Source organism: Capra hircus, chromosome 9 (genome assembly GCF_001704415.2).
Source record: "Capra hircus breed San Clemente chromosome 9, ASM170441v1, whole genome shotgun sequence".
NCBI lineage: Eukaryota > Metazoa > Chordata > Mammalia > Artiodactyla > Bovidae > Capra > Capra hircus.
The window spans coordinates 23,560,455-23,582,839 of record NC_030816.1 but is presented as its reverse complement, the minus strand read 5'-3'; the positions used below and the strand labels follow the sequence as shown (position 1 = coordinate 23,582,839).

The 22,385-nt window shown below is 36.7% G+C and overlaps 1 protein-coding gene across 1 annotated transcript in view; it reads right to left on the bottom strand.

Annotated features, from left to right (window-relative positions):
• The window catches only part of HS3ST5 (heparan sulfate-glucosamine 3-sulfotransferase 5), a 239,225-nt gene that overhangs the window by 117,895 nt on the left and 98,945 nt on the right, over window positions 1–22,385 (bottom strand). The window lies entirely within an intron of this gene.

Below are 22,385 nucleotides of genomic sequence, written 5' to 3'. Positions count from 1 at the left end.
TTCTTCTCTGATTAACACACTTTCATACATTATTTCCAGTTTTCTACTTGAATCCTTGTCATTGTTTCCCTTCAATATCCCAATATCACACAAATAGTTCTGGAGAAACCAGAAAGTGAGTAGAAAAAAGTTCATTCAGCTATTTTAGGACATGGCACACATCACTAGTATCCATTTATTAGCAAAACAAAACAAAACAAAACTGGTTCCATTGCTCATGAGAACTTCTTAGTATGTTCAAACACCCGCTGAGATCTTAACATAAAACAAAACAAAACCTCAACTACTCTGCTTCTAAATTTGTTTGATAAACCAGATTTCTAAAGTTCCCAAATAAACAGAAATCATTATAATTATGAATAATTAACATGCTAAACTCAAGCGGGCACTCAACATTCATTACACTGTAGAGTTCGTCCCCTAAGGGTAGTACCTTCAATTAGTTCAGTTTTTACAATGGAAGAAAAATGTGACAATCAGTAATTGCAGGTACTTAGTACAAGGAACACAATGAGCTAACTTGCATTTAAATCATCCTGTCTCAGTCAGCGAAGGCCCTGCTCTCTTTTAGATCCTTTACATTTGTACTAATCCCAGAACACAGAAAAGCAACAGATAATAGAAAAAACATACTGCCTTCAAAGACGTAAGTAGATGCACTTCAGCTTTATCAGCTATTCTAACTGAGCAGGTGAAAGAAGAAGGCAAGATATACCAGTAAATGAATTTAAAAGAGAATCTTGTAGATACTTTTTGGCTGCACTGCACGGCATGTAGGATCCTACTTTCCCAACCAGGGATCGAACCTATGTGCACTGCATTGGAAGTGCAGAGTCTAAACCACTGGACCACTAGGGAAGTCCTAAAAGATGTTTCCTAAAATATATCAATGTATTTATTCACTCAATTTACAAACATTTATTAAGCACTTGCAATGTATCAGGGCTCTGTTCAGTTCAGTTCAGTTGCTCAGTCGTGTCAGACTCTTTGCAACCCCATGAATCGCAGCGTGCCAGGCCTCCCTGTCCATCACCAACTCCCGGAGTTTACTCAAACTCGTGTCCATCGAGTCGGTGATGCCATCCAGCCATCACATCTTCTGTCGTCCCCTTTTCCTCCCGCCCTCAATCCCTCTCAGCATCAGGGTCTTTTCCAATGAGTCAACTCTTTGCATGAGGTGGCCAAAGTATTGGAGTTTCAGCTTTAGCATCAGTCCTTCTAATGAACACCCAGGACTGATCTCCTTTAGAATGGACTGGTTGGATCTCCTTGCAGTCCAAGCGACTCTCAAGAGTCTTCTTCAACACTACAGTTCAAAAGCATCAATTCTTCAGTGCTCAGCTTTCTTCATGGTCCAACTCTGACATCCATACCTGACCACTGGAAAAACCATAGCCTGGACTAGACAGATCTTTGTTAGAAAAGTAATGTCTCTGCTTTTGAATATACTATCTAGGTTGGTCATAACTTTCCTTCCAAGGAGTAAGCATCTTTTAATTTCATGGCTGCAATCACCATCTGCAGTGATTTTGGAGCCCCCAAAAATAAAGTCAGCCACTGTTTCCACTGTTTCCCCATCTATTTCCCATGAAGTGATGGGACCAGATAAGGGTAAATGTGCTAAATGATAATTATATTGTACTGAAAGAGCCAGCCAATGTGGAGAAAAGGGAACCCTAAACTGTTGGTGGAATGTAAACTGGTACAGCCTTTATGGAAAACATTATGGAGATTCCCCCAAAAAGCTAAAAATAGAACTTACATGATCCAGCAATTCCATTACTGGATATATAAATGAAGAAGACAAAAATGCTAATTTGAAAAGATATATGCACCCTAATGTTTATAGCAGCATTATATATTTATAGTAGCCAGGATACAAAAGCAATCTAAGTGTTCATTAGCAGAAGAATGGATAAAGAAGGTGTGGTACGCACACACACACACACACACACACACTGAAACATTAATCATCCACAAAAAAAGAATGAAAATTTTCCATTTGCAATAACATGGGTCAACCTGGCAGTCAATCCAGGCTTAGTGAAATAAGTGAGACAGAGAAAGATAAATACTGCATGATATCACTTATATGTGGAATATAAATAAACAAAAGGATGAATATAGCAAAGCAGACACAGACTTATGGATATAGAAAACTAGTGGTTACCAGTGGGAAAGGGGCAAGCAGGGGTAGATTAAGAGGTACAAGTTACTATGTATAAAATAAATGATACAAGGATATATTGTACAGCACAGAGAATATAGCCAATATTTTATAATAACCTTAAATGGAGTATGATCTATAAAAATATTGAATCACTCTGTCATATGCCTGAAACTAATATAATATTATAAAGTATTAGTTGCTCAGTTGTGTTTGACTTTTTGCAACCCCATGGACTGTAGCCTGCAAAGCTCCTTGGCCCATGGGATTTTCCAGGCAAGAATGCTGGAGTGGGTTGCCATTTCCTTCTCCAATAATATTATAAATCAACTATAATTAAAGGAAACATAAAGACTGAAATGTAAGAAAAAGAATTAGCTAATTATTTGTTTAAATATACATTTTATATACAAATTTGATTATATCAATACATTTGTATATTCTTACAAATATAAAGTTTGAAGTATAAATATTTACAAACTGAAGCTATTCAAAGTGTTATTCCTCACATCCAACTGCAATTGAGATTGTTATATACCATGTTAAGATATGGTAAAAATTAAAAATTTTATCACAAAATTATCACAAATTTTTATCATGTTAAAAATTAAATCACAAAATTATCTAGATTTTTTTCATCAGAGTTTCATCTATAAAAATTGTAAAAAAAAACCAGACCAAAATATATCTATTTTCTTTTTCAGTAATAAATGTTACTGCAGTTATTAGGGATTTTCTTAGGCATTTATAGAACTAAAATATAAGTCAAGTTGATAATGGTTTAGCAAATAGTAACTACAATTTTGCATGTAAGTATATATATATTTTTGCTCTGATTCAATATCACATTGACAACTGTGACCCAAGAAAGGGTTTTCTTTTATTAGCAGCCACTTTGGGGAGAAATATTTTATCTTCCATTGAAGCAGAGGAAAGAATTTATTAAAAATGTGATACAAGTGGTTTTAGAGTGATAAATCTCAAGTTACCAATTCTACTTTTAATGATTACTTGCCCAAGTCTTGTATTAATTAAAATAGTTATTCTAAATGCTTATATTTAATTTAAACATAATTAGCTAAACCTCAGTGTTACTGCCTCATCTATTTTGAAATTAATTTATAAAATTGCTCAAAAAGTGTTATAAGATTTTGATACAAAAGAAATGAGAATCAGTCTGCATCTTTTGTTGGTTTCAGTTGTGAACCCATAGTGAGTCACTTATATTAGGTATGACTGAGGGGTCTCTGGCATGGCTAACGTAGTAGAATCAAATATTGATATGCCATTGATGTTTCTTTTATACATATGGCATATAGTTAACTTCCTAAGCAAAAATACATCTGTTGTTCCCAATATTAATATATTCTCATTCCAATATATGCAGATTTCTCTAATATTTTATTAAAACCTGGGCCTTCTGCTTTCCAATGAATGCTTATAGTTGGGGGAATTTGTTTCTACAATTCTCTAACATTAGTTCAAACCATCTGCATCCTTCTCCCTCATCCTGACATTTTAGAAATTTAATTCAGAGCAGGCTATACACATCAAATAAAATTGTATAGAATATTTCTCATCTTTTCACACTAATACTATTATATAGCATTCCAATATTCCTTCAAGTTATACTGTATCTCAATTACCTCAACTGGCATCTGCTTCTATTTCTTTCAGTCCTTCTCCCTGGTTCCTTAAACAATGAATAATAGATATTATTAATCAAGAGCTAGATTTGGGTGCATTCTCTGCAAAGAATGTAGGTAACATACAAAAACTATCTATCCTGTTTAGATAAGTTAATATGAGATTGTGATCAAAGACAATTATGTATTGATTTACCATTTAACATTTCAACTATCAACCATTATCTTAACTCTGAACATCCTCAGAAGGTTCAAAGGATTAGAACTGTCTCAAAGTAATCACAATGGAGAGGGACAATTTGAGGACTAGGAAGATATTAACACATCTGCTTTGTTCATCTTGCTCAAACCTTTAAATACCATCTGTTTCCCATTATTTTCTGGCTACCATCTTCCCCTAGGCTAAAAGATTTTTAAATGACTGTGGGAAAAAAAACTTGAGAAAGTAGTTTGAGGTTTTAATTCAGTATTTCATCTGCCAGACAGTGAAATGCAGTTTGCTGCAGCAAGTGTTCCTAATAGATAAGGGAATTGTTGCTTCACATATAATTACACTGAGTCTAACGGTAGACATAGCCAACCATATCATCTTTATACTATTAGAAGTGCTAGTAATTCTGAAAAGAATCCATTTTGAGGAGGGTCAGAGCTACTTTTATTTTACTTCAAACCAGGGTTATCATGGAATAAAACTGATAGTTTTTTGGGGAACAATTTTTGGAATATAAAAAAAGTATTAAAGAGTAAATGAAGCTGACTGTTGTGACTGGCAGTAAGTTCAGGCATTTTGTGTTCTTTTGTGTTTGCTCTGGAATGTTAAACAGGTTGGGCTCTTTTAAAAAGAAAACATTTTATTCAGAACATTTCCCATGAAAGCCCTCTTTGACAAAGTGTCATTTTTTGATATATTAGTACATGTCTGCCCACATTTTATATTCAAAAAAGGCAAGCACTGTTTTAACAACTTTTGACAAGCATGGGAAATTAAACTTCCGTGGAATCGACTCTCAGTGTAACACTAGAGACTGTTATATTTTCTATTTTTGTACTTCTTCATGAAAGGACACAACATTTTTAGTTATATAAATTTCTTGTTGAAAAAAGTGCAAAGTAATTAAAGACGAGCAATTAGAACAGGAAAACTTTAATTCATCAATAAAATGCTTTAAGCATAGAATACTGAAATTTTTTGAGAAACAGAGCTACAGATATAGTAATTCAGTGAAATAAAATTAGCTGGAGAGAAGTTAAAGAATTTTCTAGAGAACTAGCCAGGAAACTTCAAGAAATTTAACTACTTCTTCATAGTTACCTACTAAATTATAAATTTCAAAGCCAAATCATCCTGTATTTTTTTTGCAATGCAGGCTCTGCCTATTGCAACCTCACTTGGATACCCACAGGTACCTCCAGTCAGCAAACTGCCTCCCATCCTGTGTCCCTCTGACTGTGACCCTACAGGGTGGGGTCCTGGCTGCTCTCCAAGCTATCTGTCTCCACTCCACTGTGCCCTTGCTCATTCATTCATCCAGGGCTTTTTCCAGTTCCTTGACTACGTTAGATTCTTTATCCTCTGCCTAGATCACTATCACAATCAGGTTGATTAATGTCTCCTCTTCTTTTCAATCTCAGCTTGGATGTGACTCCCTCAGGAAGATCTCTCTGACTGTTCTCTCCCTAGATGTCCTTTCCCTAGAGCCTGTAGAACCTATTCTCTCCAATCCAAGTCCCTGTCATATAGATGCTGTTGTCTCTTTATTTTCAGACTGTAAGCACCATGAAGCTTCTTTACTGTTATCTATCTTATATCTATCTTATTTACCATTAAATCTCTACTTCTTAGACAAGTGCTTGGAATATACTCAATGCTCTCAAACACTGTTAAACAGATTAGTGAATAATTTGAGTGAAAAGTTCATATGTAAGCAATGATTTTTTCCTCTTGGTGGTAATACAAACTATTAAATATAACCACTTTTACCAAAATACATTAACTCATTTCAGTTGGCATATCTTAATGTTATTGTTTCCACTGATTATTTGATTTAGCTGGGACAAGTTTCACATTTCAGCTCAAGATTTTCTCATATCACCTTTCTCTATTATGAAAGTGCAAGGTGGATAATAGCCACTGAAGGATGTTAAGTTCTGAAATGCCATTTTTGGGTTTCAGTTTAATATACAGACTTCTAATGGTAAAATGGTAGACTGAAAAGGGGGAGAAAAGATTTATGAAGATTAATGTATAATATCTGAAAAAGGTGAAGGTCTTACTTTTCTATTGCTCTGTTAGTATAACCTTAATTGGAAATAAAAGAAGAAAATTTGAGACCAATACCCACTAGTGAGTCAGCAAAGTGAAGATGGAGAAGAGGACATCTTTTGGACATTGTTATTAGATATTAAGAGCTGTAATAACAAACATACTCTTGAAAGGCCTTAAATTTAATGACAGAGCTGTGGATAACTAAATTATGATTATGACAAATTCAGGGAATCGATTCAGAGTTCTCCTCATTCAAAATTCAAATAAACAATCAAAATGATATTGTATTAGTTGACCTCCTCAGACACTTCTGAAATATAGGAGGCATTTATTAAGGATACTCAGAACAACAGCAAGACAGAACTGCTCCATATTTCATAAACACCATTACAAAGTGGGAGGGTGGGTGAAGTTGGGTTGGGGAGGGTGGCTATGGGGGGAAGGACACAGAAGGAAGAGAAGGAGCTGCTTGGAAGGAGATAAGTGGAACTCTTCTTTTATTTATTTATTTTATTTATTTTTTATTTTTATTTATTTATTTTTTATGTTTTATTTATTTATTTATTTATTTATTATTTATATTTTTTTAGTTTTTTATTTTTTAAATTTTAAAATCTTTAAAAATTGCCACAGCAGGACTTTCCTGAAGTCAAGATTAAGAATGTGATGAGCCTATGGAATGTTATTGTCTGCAGCAAAAGTAATATAAAAATGATTTTTGTTTCCACATAAATTACTCAACACAGCTGCCACTGGTTTTACAGATTAATGCTGGCACTGATGGGCCATCATGTATAAGAGATTCTTTCTCTGAATTTTTTAGTCTTCAGCCTTCAGTGTTTCTTCACCTCTTTATTAAACTCTTATTCTAAGACTTATAATGAAATATATTGAAGCAGTTTGCCAGAAACACACATGGAGTTGTTTCTACTGGCTCTCCTCTGGGCTTCCTGGGGCCGTAATATAGATGGTGGCAGAAAAAAAAAATCTTAAAAACAGTAATAATGATAAACAAATTAAAACACAGTATATGTAGTCGCCATTAAAGAAATACACTTGTTTTACAGAACTGTATTTTTACCTCAAAGACTGTTCACTCCATCCTTACTTCATTTCAAAATGCTTCTTTATAGCAATTCTTATTTCAAAAGGGTGCTTCAAATTGATTCTGAGGAATTTATGCTCTTCATGCTGTTTTCTGGCACTATGCTTTTTATCAGATCAGCAGAAACAATGTGAAAACACCTGCCACAGTAATTTCAAATGTCTATCATCTACAAAATTATACATAAAAGATCTTTGGTTGCAATGTGGTCCTTGAATGAAGAACTTTTTAAAGAAAGACCAACAAATGCTGTTGAAAATATAAATGGATATGTTGCAAGAAAAAGACACTTGTAGCATTTGTGGAAACAGATTTTTAATCAGAACCAAGAGAACATTTTTGAAAGAGCCAGTCTTGCTTTTCACAAGAGTTTTGCATTCACACAGACTGTTAACATACATGCTTGCCACCTTCAACTAAAGCTAAAGGGCTGCAGCTAGAAATGGAGTTGAATGGGCAACAAAACATTCAGTGGATGCCTACCCAGGGTAAATGATAAAACGCCTACATTCCCATCCCATGCCACCTCCCAAAACAAAGGAAGATATAATTGTTGAACATTTATAGGTTTTTGAAAAGGCACAGAGGAAGACTCTTGGTTATAAATCTATTTTTATGTCCTACATACCTATCTGCTCTATGGTCTTAACTTAGATGCTTGTCACTCTCAAGAACTGGTATGGTCCCCAAGGATTCCCTTGTGCACCCAGAACTGAGAATCCTGCTCTAAAGCTTCTTCTGCTCAGTGATTTAGTGACAAACTCCCTTCCCATTTCTTGTTTCAGTTGCCTGTGCCCATCTGTGTGTGTATCACAACCAAGGAGGCATTTCACTAGGGCTTGAAAGTTATGCTATATTTTCCTACCAATTTCCCCTGCTGTCCTTAGAACTGGAATGTGATTCTATTATAGTTTGAATGTGAAGTATTACAGATTTTCACATTCAGATTCAAGGAAGTATGTATCAAAATAATGTTTGCATTTATTATCTAAAAGAATACACTTGAAATAGGCCTTTTGAATAGGGTTGCAATTTTATAGGAAATAGAATGGCATAAAAAGAAATGGAAAAACATATCTTTTTATTCTTTTAAGTTGAGTGTATTTCAGACTTAAACCTGTGGGATCATAATGACATAGTATTATAACCGTTCCAAACGTCTGACATTTTTAAGGAGTGTATATAATATTCAGGTGGGGCTCAAATGGGAGCTAAGCGTCCAGGCTACTGTTTTGTAAAACAGTGTGTCGTATGGTCGCGTAGCTAAAGGTAGCAATATTCAATCCTCAAAAGGCAATAAAGAACACTCTGAGATGTACCTTATTTCTAAACTATGGTGGCACATTATAGCTCTCTTTGTCAGCACTTTATTGGTTTCACAGGAATAAAAACAAACACTGAGGTCTTTACTCCGAAATCCATTTCTAGAATTTATCTTACTAACAGAGGAGTTAGTCTTGTGAGAGGTGTTCTAGTTTGTAATAGAAGAACTACTCTTGGTAAAGCTTTTTGCTCTTTGAAAGGCTGTATTTATTTGACATTCTTAATTTAAAAGCAAGAAACTCCATAAAATCATGCTTTTCCATGATCCACATGATAAACCAAAAGAAGCAAATTTACTGAAGTAAGAATAGTTTTCTGTATCTGGGCGAAACTGATGCATTTATGCATTTCTATAGGAAGGAAAAAAGAAACCCTAAACTTTGTTCAAACATGAAAAAAAAAAAATTTGGAATAAGTCCAGTTTGCTTTCAGCATTGTATCTAGAGGTTATTTATTTACCACAACTGCATATTCATTGACATTTTGCCAAAACAGTTAGCTCTTACTTTTTCCTCTCTTTTATTTACGTATACAACAATAGGCAGCTGATACCAGTGCTTCTTTTAGCTATTTTGATTTTGGATTGTATATACATGAACTCAGGTTACCTTAAAATAATAAACGAAAATAAGGTATATTTCCAAAGCAACAAAAGCACAACATATTTTGTTACACTGTTACTGTAGAAATGTGTCTAGAATGGCTGTTTAGATGTGAAAAACAGTTTCTGAATCACAACCAAGTCCATTTACAGATCAGCCCTGACAATGGATGACAAAGTGACAACCACAACAGATAACATGGCAAATGGCCCCCAATCCAAACAAAATCTACTCTGCAATTATCTATGCAGCAAGAATGCAGGCATTTTAGTTGCCTTCAGAATCAAGGGCGGGTGGGGGGGAGATGAATGGTAACTGGAAAAGTGAGAACAACCTCCACCCCCAACCCTAGGAGGTTTACCAGATTGTCCTAAACAGATGTCCACAATACTAAGAAATGGAGCTGGTGACAGGAAGGGACCCCTTTGAAAGAGTATTGTTGTGAAGCTTTAGCTTCCCAATTTAAGATATGTTTTCCTTTTTTCAGGCTGAAATATTTTCGATGCAAGATTCAGAAAAATCAATTAAACATTACTGGACAATGGATAGATTAAGGTATACTTCTTTTTAGGATAAGAGAGCTATCTTTATATAAAGTCTGACTCTCTAGAGGAAAGAGATGAAGAGAAGCAAGGCTCTTAGAGAACAGGAGTAATAAAAAATGCTATGTCAAACAAGAGTCCTCCATGCATGCTTAAAAAATAAATGAGTAAAATTTACCATATATGTGACAAGCTACATGACAGCACACTTTTTTTTTTTAACATATATTTAGCCATTCCCAAGGACTGTGTGAGTTGCCCAGAACAAGATCTTTTTGGATATGGGATATGGCTGGGGAGTTAGGAGTCTACCAACCCCAGGATCTTGTCTTGACTTAAGACTCCTAAGTCTCTCTAGGATGTAAGCTTCATGAAGGTAGATTTTGTTTTGTTTTTGTTTTGCTCACTGCTTTATCTCCAGCACCTATAATAGAGCCTGGCAGATAGTAAGTAGGCAATTAATATTTGGGGCTTGAAAAATGAATGTAGACTAGTTTATACTCCAACTTCTCTGACTCTGGCTACTATACATGGCTGCAGTTCTCTGAGATGTTAACATGTGCCTGTTGCTGTTGTGTAGTCACTCAGTCGTGTCCAGCTCCTGTGACACTGTGCCAAATACTAATGTTGACCTGAAACTAATAGGCTGCAACAAAGATGGGTTTATTCACGATCAGCAGGAAATTGCAGTTCAGGGTCTGCAATCATGGCAAGTCACATGCAAGTTCTCCCGACAGCAAGGGAATGAGCATGCTTATGCAAAGAGGAAAAGGAAGTTGGGAGGGCTGTAGTAACGGAGAGTCCATTGCTTTTCATTGGCTCAGTCCTTGTCAGAAAAGGAGTTTTTCTTCTTCTTGTGGCTCTGCTACAGTTGCAAGGTATGAGCGCACCCCCTCTGATCTCCCAACTCTGTTCAATTGAGGTCTCTCCTCTGTCCATGGGATTCTCCAGGCAAGAATACTGGAATGGGTTGCCATCCCCTCCTTCAGGAAATCCTCCCGATCCAGGGATTGAACCCACATCTCTTGCAGTGCAGGCGGATTCTTTACTCCCTGAGCCCAACTGGAAGGCCCTGTTTATTATTATTTTACAGTAATCATTTTTCCCTATGGCTATGTGATAAAGCATTATTATCTCCACTTTACGATTAGTTTTGACGTACCAGAATTAAAATGTGGTAGTTAAGTAACCTTAAACTCTTGGACCATGTAGAATGTAGAGAAAAAAGTTGCATTAGTTTAAGTCCAAAATCTAAATTCTTCCTTACTAAGCTAAACCCTGGTTCAGTCTTATTTAGTTGATGACTCTGCTCTATCTATTGTATCAGTCTTGTCTTTATTCTGATCCCTGGTCTCACCCAAATTCTGCTCTAACTCTAGTCTTGGGCTATGTACTGTACATAATGTGAACTTCTCCACAGCACTCCAGTGTCTCCATTTCATCTGGGTGGTACTTCTTAGCTTTGGCAGCCATAAAAAAAATGCCATAGACTTTTGGCTTTAACTACAGAAATTTATTTTTTTACATTCCTGGATGCTACAAGTTTGAGGTCATAGTGCCAGCACAGTCAAGCTCTGGTGAGATCTCTCTTCCTGAATTTCAGATGGCTGCCTTCTTACTGTGGGCTCATATGGGCTTTTCAGGGTACGTGCACCTGGGGAGAGACCTCTCTCTCTTTCTCTTCTTATAACGCCACTAATCCTATTGGATTAGGACCCTACCCTTATGACCTTACTTAATCATGCTAAGTTGCTTCAGTCATGTCTGACTCTCTGTGACCTTATGGACTGTAACCCAGCAGACTCCTCTGTTCATGGGATTCTCCAAGCAAGAATACTGGAGTGGGTTGCCATGTCCTCCTCCTGGGGATGTTCCCAACCTAGGGATTGAACCCACATCTCTTATGTCTTCTGATTGGCAGGAGAGTTCTTTACCATTAGCGCCACCTGGGAAACCCTCATTTAACCTTATTAACTCCTAAAAGGCTATGGTTTTTCCAGTGGTCATGTACAGATGTGAGAATTGGACTGTGAAGAAAGCTGAGTGCCGAAGAATTGATGCTTTTGAACTGTGGTGTTGGAGAAGACTCTTGAGAGTCCCTTGGACTGCAAGGAGATCCAACCAGTCCATCCTAAAGGAGATCAGTCCTGGGTGTTCTTTGGAAGGAATGATGCTAAAGCTGAAACTTCAGTACTTTGGTCACCTCATGCAAAGAGTTGACTCATTGGAAAAGACTCTGATGCTGGGAGGGGTTGGGAGCAGGAGGAGAAGGGGACAACAGAGGATAAGATGGCTGGATGGCATCACTGACTTGATGGACATGAGTTTGAGTGAACTCCAGGAGATGGTGATGGACAGGGAGGCCTGGCATGCTGCAATCATGGGGTCGCAAAGAGTTGGACACAACTGAGTGACTGAATGGAACTGAACTGAACTCCTAAAAAGCCTTATCTCCAAACACAGTCACACTGGATACTAGGACTGCAAAATATGAATTACAGGGGAACGCAATTCAGTCACTCTTTCTATCTGGGACCTGAAAACATGATGAACTTCACAAAACATACATTTAGAAATTATTGTTGTTCAAAATCTACCAAACCATAGATACCTCTTGATTACCCAAGCGAAATTTTATAAGTATCATGTGGCCTAATACAGTTTTTAGTGGTCATCACATCTAATGCTTCTTTCTTTTTCCAATATGTAATTTTGAGAATCTTTGTTCTGAGTAGACAGTGACCAGAGGGTCAACATGACTCAATTATTCCTTGAGATACTATAAATATTTCTTGGAACTTTCCAGTTGGATCTTAGAATCAGAAATCATATTCTGAGCTAGTTATTACAAAGCTTTCCTACTACAGGGGGAAAAAAAGAAGCCTATGACAATCTCTTTTTAGTTACACTGGCCTTGTTTTCTGAACTTGTATTAAGCTCCTATTGGGATGGCAGTGAATCTTGAATAAGAGTACAAGTACATGGGATCTTGAACTGCACCAAAACCCCAAAATGCTGATGCAGATCCAACCATTGTGGACCTGACTAAAACATCAGAAAGTCCTGGTGCAGCAGTGTGAGCATCCCATTTTGACAAAAATAGACCTCTTAACCTATAAATGTTCTTTCTTCAGGGAACTCAGGGAAGTGTGTGTGTGTGAGTGTGTGTGTGAGTGTGTGTGTGTGAGTGAGATATGTAAATGCTGTCTTGAATTGCAAAGTTCCTCTGGAAGAAAGATACTTATTTATGTGTTTGATTAGCATAATTACATTTTAAGACAGAATAATGGCTTTAACATATGATTAAAAAGACACATGCTCCTTGGAGGGAAAGCTATGACAAACCTAGACAGCATATAAAAAACAGAGGCATCATTCTGCTGACAAAGGTTCCTATAGTCAAAGCTATGGTTTTTCCAATAGTTATGTATGGATGTGACAGTTGGACAGTAAAGAAGGCTGAGTGCTGAAGAACTGATGCTTTCAAATTGTGGTGCTGGAGAAGACTCTTGAGAGTCCCTTGCACAGCAAGGAGATCAAGCTGGTCAATCCTAAAGGAAAACAACTCTGAATATTTGTTGGAAGGACTGATACTGAAGATGAAGTTCCAATACTTTGGCCACCTGATGCAAAGAGCTGACTAATTGGAAAAGACCCTGAGGCTGGGAAAGATTGAAGGCAAAAGGAGCAGGGGATGACAGAGGATGAGATGGTTGGATGGCATCACTGACTCAGTGGACATGAATTTGAGCAAACTCTGGGAGACAGTGGAGGATAAACTCTGGGAACCTGGCATGCTGCAATCCATGGGGGTTGCAAAGAGTTGGACATGACTTAGAGACTGAACAACAACAAAACTATTAAAATGTGTCAACTGTAAATGCAAAGCGATTACAGAGTGAGAATGTAAGTCATACATATTGCAATATTTATAGGTATTTCTTAGAAATATTGTAACAAGTTATCACCACTAGATTTTTACATAATTAATTATGAAACTAATATAAATTATTTATTTTTTAAAGAATAGATTAATCACCCTTAAGTTTCTATCAGGTACTAAATTTAGACAATAATGGAAAATTCAAATAGAAAAAAATAGTAGTTTTTGCAACATTTTCCTTCATTATTGAACAAATAAAGTCTTCAGTTTTTCAATAAATCTGTGATAATTAGTTTAGTTTGATGTCAGTTTCTCAAAAGACTAAGCCATATATTTCTCTATAATTGTGGTAAAGAATTCCAGGTAAGGAACTTGGAGATCTGATTTCTTGCTTAGGCTCTAGCATAAAATATCTGTGACACTTTGGGCAGACTACTGAACCTCCTGAGTTTTCTTGATTACAAGAGGAAGGATAAGATAAGAATACATGAACTCTGAAGTCCTTATAGGTCCTCCCAGTCTATGATTCCAGGTGGTTATTCATATTACTAAAGCCAATAGAATTTGTCTCCATGAACTGATTAAACAGTAAAGGTAATTCCAGATCAAATTGCCAACATCCGTTGGATCATCAAAAAAGCAAGAGAGTTCCAGAAAAACATCTATTTCTGCTTTATTGACTATGCCAAAGCCTTTGACTGTGTGGATCACCACAATCTGTGGAAAATTCTGAAAAGAGATGGGAATATCAGATCACCTGAACTGCCTCTTGAGAAATCTGTATGCAGGTCAGGACAAACAGTTAGAACTGGACATGGAACAACAGACTGGTTCCAAACAGGCAAAGGAGTTTACGTCAAGGCTGTATATTGTCACCCTGCTTATTTAACTTATTTGCAGAGTACATCATGAGAAACACTGGGCTGGATGAAACACAAGCTGGAATCAAGATTGCCAGGAGAAATATCAATAATCTCAGATATGCAGATGATACCACCCTTATGGCAGAAAGCGAAGAGGAACTGAAGAGCCTCTTGACGAAAGTGAAAGAGGAGTGAAAAAGTTGGCTTAAAAACTATTCCAGGTGAATGCTGGTCCTCACATGGTCACTGTGGCCCATCCTGTCATTAATCACAGGGCTCCCACTGGCATCCTGTGGTTAATTATCTCAGCCCCAAAGAAGCCACTTTTAAGGGTTCCTTACTCTTTGAAGTTTATTTGTTTGCTTGCCAAGTTGCCATCTACCACATATGGTGCCAACATGTCACTCTCTCATGGAAAATTTACTTGATTCCCCTGCTACACTAAGCCAGCACTCTTTCCATATGGGTTTACATGAAATTAAACAAGAAATTTCAATCACAGCATTTAACACAATTGGCAGTTAGCTACATATCTATGTAATTGTATCACATCTGTCTTCTTCTTTAGGTTGTAAACTCCAAGACATCTAAGACTAGGCTAGTATTTTCTTTTTTATTCGGGTTTTATTTTGTTCAAGAGAACAAATGAACGTACCTTATTTTATTTTTTTTTTTTTTATTATTTATTTTATGTTTATTTATTTATTTTTTTTTTCTTACATGAAAAGAGACAGTGCGATGGGGCTTATTAGGGAAAGCAGCAGCTCCCTGCCCACTCCAGCACCATTTTCAGCTCCCTAGAAGCAATAACTTTCAACTTTTCTAACTGAATATTTTGGCACTTTAACCATTTTCGAAAATATTAATATCATGCCTGTATTACCTTTGCTTGAATTCTTGACTTTAGGCATATTAATTTCCCTCTGGAAGAGAAGGCTTTATTTAGTTCTCCTTTGAGTGAGTGATAGTGTGTCTGACTCTTTGCGACTCCATGGACCATAGCCCGCCAGGCTCCTTTGTCCATGGAATTCTCCAGGAAAGAGTACTGGAGTGAATTGCCATTTCCCTCTCCATAGTTCTGTTTCACTTTTCCACTATTTTTATCATATAAACTTTTCTGTCATCCCATTCTCTCAACACAGTTAGATCACTATTGATTATTATGACTGTCATTAATATTACGTAGTGCCATTCTCAGCTGAGTCATGTAGTATAGTATGATTGTGTCCGTTTTTGCACAAATTCTTACTCCCACTGAGTTAATAATTATCTTGTTTGGTTTTCAGTACTTTATCCTTCAAAGGTTTCTTGAGAAAGAGTACATGTAAGTTAGAATATTTTTGATACTATCCTGATACTTTTTCTGATCTATGAAATTCGCATTTTTGCTCTGGAATTATGTTTTGTAAACAGTTGTAAAATTTCCTAATGAATGTAGTTTTATTTTTATTCATTGTACTCGGCACTTAGTGGCCCCCGTAGTTGGGAAACTCATATTCTTTAATTCTGAGAATATCCCTTTGATATTTTTCACCTCCATCAAAAATTTTTCTCATACTACGGAATTCTTGTTGTTCAGAAATAGGATCCTTACAAAAATTAAAAAAAAAATCTATTTTCCATCTCTTCACTTTTTTGCTCTAATTGCTGGGATAATGCTTCAACTTTATCGTTCAAATTTTTTATTAGGTTTTCATTTCTGCTATTATAATATTAATTTCTAGGCAGCTTTTTTCTTTGCTCTCTGGATACACCTGTTTTATAGAGCACACTCTTCTAGTTCCACTAAAACAAAATCTTGCCTTATGTCTTCATATAGACTGTGTTTCCTAAAAATATTACTTTCCGGTTTTGGTTTGTATGTCAGATTAAAATGCCTGCCTTAAACATGTGTTAATCTTTTGTCTACTTATATTTATGAGTAAGGAGCTTGTGAGCATGTAAGAAATGGGTCGTTGTACTCTTTACTCCAGGGTGATATGGCCAGGCAGTTTCCTTAAGGAATCCTTGAACTTTGTATCATTTGGATCTTCATTTTTGGATTGATCAAATTCCCCAAAGACTTTCTGAATATCTTCCCTGAAAGATTCTGATTGTCAAGAATCTTAGAGACCAATGAGGAAGAAGGCTGTGAATTTCAACATTTCACATGTAAACTCTCACTTTAGCCCATTATTTTTAGTGTGATACTTCTCTTCTTTCTTATCCCCAATGTTCCCAAGTTCACTAACTCTGCTTGCCTTAATTATGGAGTAAAATGTCAGTCTCCCAGCTGTATGGATGAATGAGGGGATCTAGAGGGTATCTAATTGCTCTTAATCAATCTTCCTGTTATTAGGCTCATGTTTTCTCCCCAAATCCAGGGATAAATAGTGAGGTCAATACTTGAACATATTGGGAATGCTTTGGTGGAAAACTGTATTGCTTCTAAAATTTGCCCCCTGCTTGTTTTAAGACTCAGCATATTGGGGTTTGTTAAATAGGTTTCCATGTCTATATCTGCTCTCTAGCTTAAGTGACTTGTTGCTGTTTTCTCTTATCCCATGTTTTTGTCTTATAAGTGTGTGCCTTTAAAACAATCTATTTTCAGTCATTTCATGAGGGGTTCAGAAGATAGTTAATACACCCGTGCACCACGGCATCCTCATCAGACAGCACAGTGCATTCTTCTCATGTAAATAAAAATAAGCCTTTTCCAGTTGAGCAAATTCTCTGGATCAGTCCTATACAGATGTCTCTGAATATTCTAAGATCTTAAATGTTCTTTGCCATCTTAATGTAAAACCATGCATGAAGCTCTTTGGTCTTTTAGAATGTAGATGTTGTGAAGATATCTTTTTGGAGTGTATGTACTATCTAGACTAGAGCTGAATACTAGTTGCCAGTAATGACAAAGAACTTCTCTGTGGCTAATATTACCATCTGTCCTGTTTTCCACTAACCATGTATATTAGTTGTTTGACTAGATTCTTAGAGGGTGAAGGTCACTTTATTGCTACCCTTTGAGTATAGGGTCATCTTGAATAACCTCAAACTGCAGCTGTGACCAAAGACAAAATGCCTTCAACTGTTGACAAATGCTCTTGGTCCGGATTTAATGGTGGTCTAATAACATTAAATATAGACAATACAGGACAAAGGAAAATACCATGGACTCATAAAAGAAGCCCGTTGCATATATCCTGATTTTTTTTTCCTCTTAAAGTGTTTCAAAATGTATATTCAATGTATTTGTGTGTTCTTTCTTTTGCTTCATCTCCCAAAATTATTTTCAATCACAAGGTAATAATCATCATAAAATAAAACTGTACTTAAAATTGATCATTATCATCACTCTATCCTGCCTTATTAACACAGAATGCTATACATATGAAAACAGGCGCCTTGTTTCATTAGAGAGATACTTAAACAGGTAGCTTACAAGCTGTATTTATTCTATGTTGAGCTAAATGTTGTGTTATAAACAGAGAAAAATGACATGAGAATCAAATTCTATGAGAATTAGTCTTGAGGCAAGTAGTTTCTAGGCTCTGAAAGTAAAGCAATGGATACTGACTAGATGGAAGAGGCTTTGTCTTTCTATCTGTGGTGGCACCAGGCTGAGTGAGAACTCTCAGCATGCAGCCCTGTATCATCATACACACACGCTCAATGCCATGCAGTGTCAAAAGCTGGGGCATCACAGTTACTCTGAGATGTCTGTGGATGTCTATTTTCTGAAGAAAATCTTGTCTCTGTTCACTGCAGTACCCCTGGATCATCTCTACTCTATGTACCAGTGACTATTCTTGAGGTATTCAATCTGATTAGACTCCTTAATTTCCGTGAACAAAATTTAACTCTATTTTCATTTGGTTGCTTATAAAACATATGTATCTTGACAACATATGCACTTAAACTTCAGGTTCTTCCAAAGCAAAAAGTGGTCTATACTTTTCAAAACCTTATAGAAACAGATATCTGTTCTACAAGAGAGAAAAGTTTTACTGGTACCAAATTCAAAATTAAATCTGCCATGTAATCCTTAGGTAAGACAAAACGATGAAAATTAAATAACACGATGGATATTATTTGGATAAGGGTTTTAACTCAGAGAAATATTTTTCACAGGGTTATTTTTATATCACTGTTTAAGTGGAGGCACACTATTATAACATTTTTTGAAGGCATTTTTGTTGATCTAATGTAGGCACATAGATTTCTAAATAACTTAATGATGATCACTGCAAGTATTCATAAGGTACTCATGTGCCAACACTGTTCTAAGCATTTTATTTAGATGAACTCACTTAATCCTCCTCATCACCCTAAGAGATAGACATGTATCATGATCCCAGTTTTACAGATGTGGGAACTATCTCACAGAGGGGTTAATATCTTGCCCAGTATCACTCTGTTAAGGAGCAAGAACACAAGCCTGTTTATTTATGGTACATTCCACATGTTTTTGGCCTATCTATTTTTTGCTTCCATATCATTTCTTTCCCTTCTTGGATTTTTTAAGTAGTTGTATAATGATAAATACAAAACTGAACTCTGAGAGCCTACTATTTTGTAATCTTAAAGTGTCAATTAAAACAGCAACACATAGCAGCAACATTTTCAAAAATTTAGGAGACTGCCTGCAATCTGAGGGAGGGTTGCAGATTATTCAGCTAAAGACTTCAGAATTACATAATTTGGGAAATATTGGAATCAGGTCACAGTTTTTACCATAGAGTTATAAAGAGAAATAAACCATTCTAACATCAATAAATCATATATGCTACCATAATTTCTCTTAAAGAAGTTCTATCATTAACTTCTTTGCTATTTAACAACATTATATTATTTTTCTTCATAGTTTTCATACAAGCTATTATTGTCTAAGTTGTTTTTTTCCCTCCTCTTTTAAAAGGTTTAACTTGATAGCAGCAGGAATGTGCTTTTCTTTTCTTTTTTTTTTTTCAGATTTTATCATTTCAGATTTTAGCAGTCTTTACGGAACAGTACTAAGTAGTTAATACCCTGTTTGCCCATTCACGGAATATATTAAATCAGCAAGCTCCCATTACTTATTGATGTATAGGACATGGAAAATAAAAACTATCTGCTTCCCACTTTCATCACATTTGATGGAGGAATATACATAAAAATGATGATAATTTAATACAGGAATGGCTAAAGGAGAAATAGGGTTCCCAGGTGGTGCTAATGGTAAAGAACTTGCCTGCCAACGCAGGAGACGTAGGATGTTGGTTCGATCCCTGGGTTGGAAAGATCTCCTGAAAGAAGGCATGGCAACCCCTTCCAGTATTCTTGCCTGGAAAATCCCATACACAGAGGGGCCTGGCGGGATACGGTTGCACAGAGTTGGACATGACAGAAGCGACTTAGCATACACGCAAAGGGGAAATATATATATATATATACATATATATATATATATATATATATATATATATACACATATGTAGTGAGATGAAAGTGAAAAGGGGAGTGAAACAGTTGGCTTAAAGCTCAAAATTCAGAAAACGAAGATCATGGCATCTGGCCCCATCACTTCATGGCAAATAGATGGGGAAACGTGGAAACAGTGGCTGACTTGATTTTTTTGGGCTCCAAAATCACTGAAGATGGTGACTGTAGCCATGAAATTAAAAGATGCTTACTCCTTGGAAGAAAAGTTATGACCAACCTAGACAGCATATTAAAAAGCAGAGACATTATTTTGTGAACAAAGGTCCATCTAATCAAGGCTATGTGTTTTCCAGTGGTCATGTATGGATGTGAGAGTTGGACTATAAAGAAAGCTGAGTGCTGAAGAATTGATGCTTTTGAACTGTGGTGTTGGAGAAGACACTTGAGATCCCTTGGACTGCAAGGCAATACAACCAGTCCATCCTAAAGGAGATCAGTCCTGGGTATTCATTGGAAGGACTGATGCTAAAGCTGAAACTCCTGTACTTTGGCCACCTCATGCGAAGAGCTAACTCATTTGAAAAGACCCTGATGCTGGGAAAGATTGAGGGCAGGAGGAAAAGGGTATGACAGAGGATGAGATGGTTGGATGGCATCACCAACACAATGGACATGGGTTTGGGTGGACTCTGGGGGTTGGTGATGGACAGGGAGGGCTGGCGTGCTGTGGTTCATGGGTTGCAAAGAGTCGGACACGACCGAGCGACTGAAATGATACTGATAGTGCCTGGCGTATAAGCATTCAATAAATGTTAACTATCATTATTACCCCAAAGAGACAACTAATTCCTAAGTAATCAATACTACTATTAATGGTGAAATGTCCTCCTAACGTGTCTTCCCATTAAGAGTCAGTAACTTTAGATCATGCTTACAGACCTCTTTGGTCTCAGGTACTCTCTTCTATAAATCAGAAGGCTATTTCTGGAAGTCAGCATCCCACCTCCAATGTTCTCAGTGGTGTCTGAATAGCTGTTTTATATTTAAGCATTTTGATCTTCTTACTTGAAAATTCAGTTGACAAATAGGCATAAAAAGTAAATGGACAATACCCATGCTGTCACTAGATACCTTAACTACATATTTTAGAAGGGTTATGTTTTTTTAAAGATATATAACGTTTATCTTTTGTGTGGAAGATGAATGATACTGAGAGGAATAGGTTCACATTTGAGCTTGGATAACTCAGAAATCAACTCTAATTTTACTTTTATTTATTATTATTATTTTTTAAGTCTTTACTGAATTTGGTATCACATTGTTTCTGGTGTTTATGTTCTGGTTTTTTGACTGCAAGGCATGTGGGATCTTAGCTCACTGACCAGGGACTGAACTCATGCTCCCAGTACTGGAAGGTGAAGTTTTAACCATCGCATTGCCAGGGACGTCCCTCAACATCCTAATTTTAATTAAATTTGACTTAGACATCTTTACTCTTCCATTGGCTAAATTTGGACATTTGAATTGAAGAAAGACTTGAACACATTAATTTTCTAAAAGCCACCTCCTAGCTGAATGCTGTTAAGTGAATACAATCACTGCAATGGATACTATTGAAAGCTTAAAGGAAAGTCAGAAGGACACATAGTCTTCACATTTACATCCCATGTGAGAGTTTAAGTCTTCAAAGAGCCACTAAGGAATGGTTTTCTGAACGACATGGCAGGTTTAGGTGAACCTATTTCTCTTGGGCAGAAATTCCACAGGACTGACCAAGTTCCACAGTTAGGAGACGTTTCCTAGTTCCCTAGATCAGGCCACTTTGTTCTTAGGAACTCCTCTGTTTGGTTGTGAATTGGGGTGGAGGTGGTATAACAAAAAGAGTATAAAGATCTTTCCCAATCAGTCTTTCCACTAAATGAGAGAATAAGACATTATATCCTTTAAGCAACTTCTTTCAGCTTATTATTTCTTTGTATTTACTCTTTACTTTAAAATGTCACATGGAAAATGCACTGCCCAAGTTCAGTTCAGTTTAGTCGCTCAGTCGTGTCCGACTCTTTGCGACCCCATGAATTGCAGCACGCCAGGCCTCCCTGTCCATCACCATCTCCTGGAGTTCACTCAGACTCACATCCATCAAGTCTGTGATGCCATCCAGCCATCTCATCCTCGGTCGTCCCCTTCTCCTCCTGTCCCCAATCCCTCCCAGCATCAGAGTCTTTTCCAATGAGTCAACTCTTCGCATGAGGTGGCCAAAGTACTGGAGCTTCAGCTTTAGCATCATTCCTTCCAAAGAAGTCCGAGGGCTGATCTCCTTCAGAATGGACTGGTTGGACCTCCTTGCAGTCCAAGGGACTCGCAAGAGTCTTCTCCAACACCACAGTTCAAAAGTATCAATTCTTCAGCGCTCAGCCTTCATCACAGTCCAACTCTCACATCCATACATGACCACAGGAAAAACCATAGCCTTGACTAGACGGACCTTAGTTGGCACAGTAATGTCTCTGGTTTTGAATATACTATCTAGGTTGGTCATAACTTTTCTTCCAAGGAGTAAGCATCTTTTAATTTCATGGCTGCAGTCA